Raw genomic sequence first — 5,254 nt, forward strand, 5'->3', positions numbered from 1 at the left:
GCCTCTACATGCATCCATCACTTCTGCTTTATTGAAAAATAGAAACAATTTATTATTACATGCTGGAAAACATAACAAAGKTGCTAGTGAGAGTAAATTAAATAATTTCATTTTCCTAATAAAATTAAGCAAAACTGTGATGTACATTTTTTACAACAGATAAAATTGGCATTTTGTTTTTGTTTTCACACAAATAAACAAATCAATAACACAAAAGACTTATTCATTTTGACAAAACTTAATTACAGTTTGTTTCTGCTTTACATTCATTACAGACATCAGTGACTCATGACCTGTTCTGTGAGAGTCAAACATTCAGTATGCTGTTCATGCTTCAACAATTCAACACAATCCAATCAGCATTACAATAAACTCAAATCTAATTGTATAACACTTATCTAGAATGTTGTCTTAATTTGTACTTTCACATCTGGACAAGAAAAAAAGTGTAACACTGGTGCAATCACAGTCCCAGTAATTATCGTGAAGTGTTTCGGGTAAATAAACTGTATAATTAGAAAAAAAACTGAGTTGTTCTTTTTTCATTACAGTTTACTTGACCAAGGACATGTTTGTCTAAAGATGACAAAAACTCAATAAAAGGGATCATTTTTTTGATTACAGAGCCACTCTTGCAGCAAAGAAAGGTTTGTTTAACTGGTTCCACAGCAACCCGTGACTGAGGGAGGAAAAGCAAACCTGAAATACACAAACATGAAATACCTGCAAAAATCATTGTTTTAACAAAAATCTAATCAGGTTTTGTTTTAGTTACTGTTGTTAGTTTGTTATTAGGACCAAAATGCAGAAACCTAAGAGGCAGGTTCAGGATCTCATCAGAAAGCTGCAAACAGAAGAAATAAAAAAAAATGCTAGGTAAGAACAAGCAACCTAACAACAACCTGAGAATAAAAAAAGTATTTTGGAAGAGGAGATATTAAATGTGCATCTTCCATTGATAACATAGAAGGAAATCCAAAACAAACTTGAATAATTGGTTGTTTGTAACTCAGTTATGTTTAGTATTTGTTTCTCAGCCAGTGTTTCCCTGATTACTTCCATTTCACCTGCTCATCAGCATCTTCTCACTCAAAAATTGTCCCTCACAGTCTAYATCTTGGTTTCCCAAACTCAACTGTCAGGTCTAAAATCTATTAGGAATCAATTAATCCATTTTTTTATGTGATGATGTTTGGCCATATTTAAAATTCCCTCCGTTTGTCATTGACGTCCACACTTCAGTCCAGTAGGTGGCGATAAATGCACYTTAAGCTGGTTGCCAAATYATCAATAAAACACAAGAAGAAGAAGAATCAGACCATCTTAGTTAGCAGACCTCACACATTTATCAAGAAGGGTCCAGCCATAGGCATAATTTGCAGAGGGGTTAGAGGGGTTATGACCCCCACAATAATTTGATCAAGTCAAAATACCCCCTTCCCCCAATAAAATTACAGAATTTGCTCAAATACATAGAAACTAACTAGATAAGTAGACAGATGGAACTCTCTTGTTGTCTTTAGGAAACTTTAACCTGATAAAAAAGTGATGTCATGACATGTGGGGTTTTAGAGCATAATATCCACCCCCCCCCACACACACACACAATGGCACACAATTGTAATTGCACAAATTCAACAGGTAAATTTATGCCGTTATACAGCCCCGATGTTTTTACTTTAAACTGATTTATGGTAAACCTTTCTTTATGATTAAAGATGAGAATTTCCATAAATATCTAAGCTAAATATGTGCTATTTGAGCTTKTTGAATTTGCACAATTACAATGACATTTTCACAGCAACCTCAGCATTTACTAGGTTGACCTGTGGCCTAGAAGAGTTAGACTTCACTTTGTGCATTTATGGTCTATTGTCAGATCTAAATGTAGAAAGTCTGCAAGAGAGAGAAAGGAAACGGAAAGGGCAACAGGTATTTCACTATCCATGGGTGATATATTAGAGAAACTTCACTGCATAATTAGAGCACTTATAAAGTATTTAAAGCACCAAAAAATAGAGAATCTATTTATTTATTTTGAGGGTAAGGAAGATAGGATAAGTTACTTTGTGGATTATACCTCAGTCTGGTTGATGACGGCAATACACAAGACTGTAAGCTGCCAATAAACTATAGAATAAGAAAAAATGTTAGATCTTCAAACAAAATTCTGTTTCATGCTGTTTATTTTTGGTTAATTTTCTAGTGTTTTATCTACTTTAGCTGCTCTGCATTCTTGGGTCCACACCAACAACCACAACTTTTACAATAAGAAGTTAAAAAGATCTTGAAAATCTGACCATGATCACAGTTAGGTCAAAGCTTTCAAAACATCTGATGATGCTGGGCAGAGAACAAAAAAATCCCTTCTTTCTCGTCACGTGTCAGAACAGCAAACAACAGCATCCACACTGATATCAGTTTCCCAGAAAGTAGGACACAGTGGGGGGAAAGGCAAAGAGATGACTGAAGTTTTTTATCACACCCATCAAGTCTCATTTTTCAGTCTGATCCTGCACATTTCCTCTGGGTGAGAAGTGTAGCCATGCTATCTCTTCAGTATAAAGGAGACGTGCAGGGCGTGACAGACGGAACACAGCTTCACCGTGAAACGCTTGGACTTTTAAAGTGATGTGAAATCAAGATAAACAGCTTTATTAAATATGTCCCTTCTAACACAGAAAACTGTAGGAACACTTCACTAAAATTCACCATTTTAGTCTACTYATGCCTAAAAATAAGCAGATAACTCCTGATCATATTTTCAGCAACATATTTCTCTCTGAGCTGTTTTATTGGTTTTATCAGCCGATGTCCTGTCAGTAATCAGTTCAACAGTTTTCTGATGAGGCATTGATTAATTAATAACATTCTCAGTGTCAAATGTCAGATTTGTTCTTTGCAGTTTTTTATGTGAATTTTTTTTGATTTGATGTCCTTTAATTTAATTTATGTGCTGTACTAACTTCACTTAATCTGTTCTAGAATTACACTGAATATTTTAAAAGGGGCAATATCACGTAAAATCAACTTTTTGGAGTTTTATATCATGTTATAATGTTATCCTCTCATCAAAAACATGCCCAGAGTCTTGCTTTGACTCATGCATGTTTGACCAATTCCAAGGCATTTAGAATTAGATATAATTAGAAGTCCTGTTTACTTTTTGTAGATGATTCACATTTTTGTTTATGAGAATATTCTCTAGGTAAACAGATTGTTGTTTCAGTTCTTATGAGATTGTAACTTGGAATAAGGAAAAAGAAGAATTTACTATTACTTTTTGTTAATAAGCTTCAGAGAAGAGTGGGATTAAATAAGTTTTAACTTATTCCCATTCATTTTCAACTATGTTAATTTTGTTTACTTTTTTTCACTTTTTATCATTTTTTATTTAGTTTTGTACACATGTTTGAACTAAACTAAACTGAAGTAAACTAAACTAAACCAAACTATTTTTTATTTAAACATATAAACAGCCTTTTAATAACAATTGAAGGTGACATAGTTACTTTTATTATGGTATAGAATTTAAATATATGCCTGAGAAACATATACTATTGCTCCTTTAAACTGTGAGCAGTTGTTCATGATTTAAAATACATTAAAATAAAAGCAGGAAAGTTTAGCAGTTTGAAACTGTCTGATCATTTATTTGCCTGCAGATAAACTTCAACACACCTTTCATTTCTTCAGCATGGAGCAGTTTTAGGCTGTGGAAGTGATTTTTGTAATTCTGTGAATCATTTCATTTATTTAATTTCTTTAAAAAAATATTTTATTCAGGAATTATGTGTCATGGTTTGTCAAGAACCTGTAGGTTCAAACAGCAACATTATCAGGTGATTACACTGATTAATGCACCTCCAACCAGGCATGATAAGCTAATCAGTGAAATCAGCTGCTCGTCTGCGTGACCAGAATGAAACTCAGGGCAGGAACAACGTCTTTTCATCTTTATGTAAATCTGACATCCAAMTAAATCTCTTCATTGTGAGACAGACGCTCTCAGAAATCTGTTAGCGATGCAAATATCTTCTAGGATGCCTTCAGGCTGGTAAGAAGCAGTAAATAAAGGTCTCCTTCCAGTCATCGCAGCTTCTTCTCAGGTTACCTGCGTTGCCCCTGGATACAGGAGCGCTCTCTTCTTCTTCTACAGCTATCATGGCGCGTTTTGTATTCCAGACACGCGCTCCCATATGTGCATGACTGTGTGGTGGTCCAAAGACTCTTACATAAACACAGGGAGAAAGGAACACACAAACAGAGGTGCACAAAGATGCATACTTTTAGTAGAGACACACTAAAAGAAAAGCAACACAAAAACATGCACATAAATAAATTCACAAGCTCATTAATGCAACACAGTTGCAGCAACTGTTACTGCAAAAAAATACTAAAATAATTAGCATTTTTTCTAAACTTCCACTTTTTACAAACATGTTCAGCATTTTCCTTCTCTCCACATCATTTATCTTTATTTGTCCTCCCAGTTATATATAAAATGTCATTTAAATAAGTATCACCTACTCTTAATCTCATTATTATTCTCTTCTGTTTCTCTCAGCAATATTTTTAACTAACTCTGACTTTTGTATTTTATATAAACTCCTTCCTTTTTTTATCTTCATTCCACCTTTTTTGCTATATTTCTATTTCTTTCCTCTTAACTGACACGTTTGGATTTTTTGCTGCAGTGACTGGAGTTTTGTTTCTGAGTGCAGCACAAACAAGCCCCATCCACAATGTGGACACGTTGTCATCTATGGGATTGTTACTGTAGAATGAAGATAAATATACAGATGCCACAGCAAATAGGATGGAGCTGTCAAACACAGTGCTGAGGTTTAGATACAAACTGATTTCCTGGTTGGTTTCTGTAATAGATTGTGTTCGAATCACGATAAGACTAAAGTGCAGATTCAGTCTAAGATGAAACTACTCCAAATGCATTTGATAGCAGAAATTTGCATCAATGCAACTCAATTGAACAAAATATACAATAATAAAACAGCTAATAACTACTCTTCTATTTGTTTTGTTTTATATTTTTAAGCTCTCAGTGGTGGAGCAAGCTGTATAATTTGCGTGGTTGGTTTTGGTAGCTGATCAAAAACCTGTTAAAAATATCATCTATGTAAAAAAGTGTAATGGTTTTGCTTCACAGTTGTGATTTAGAACATGATGCAAACATCAAGTCTCATCAAACTGATTTAGCTCCTCGCACTTTATGAACACACAGACTGTTCTGACA

The sequence above is a fragment of the Austrofundulus limnaeus genome, unplaced genomic scaffold (genome assembly GCF_001266775.1).
Source record: "Austrofundulus limnaeus strain Quisiro unplaced genomic scaffold, Austrofundulus_limnaeus-1.0 Scaffold79, whole genome shotgun sequence".
Lineage (NCBI taxonomy): Eukaryota > Metazoa > Chordata > Actinopteri > Cyprinodontiformes > Rivulidae > Austrofundulus > Austrofundulus limnaeus.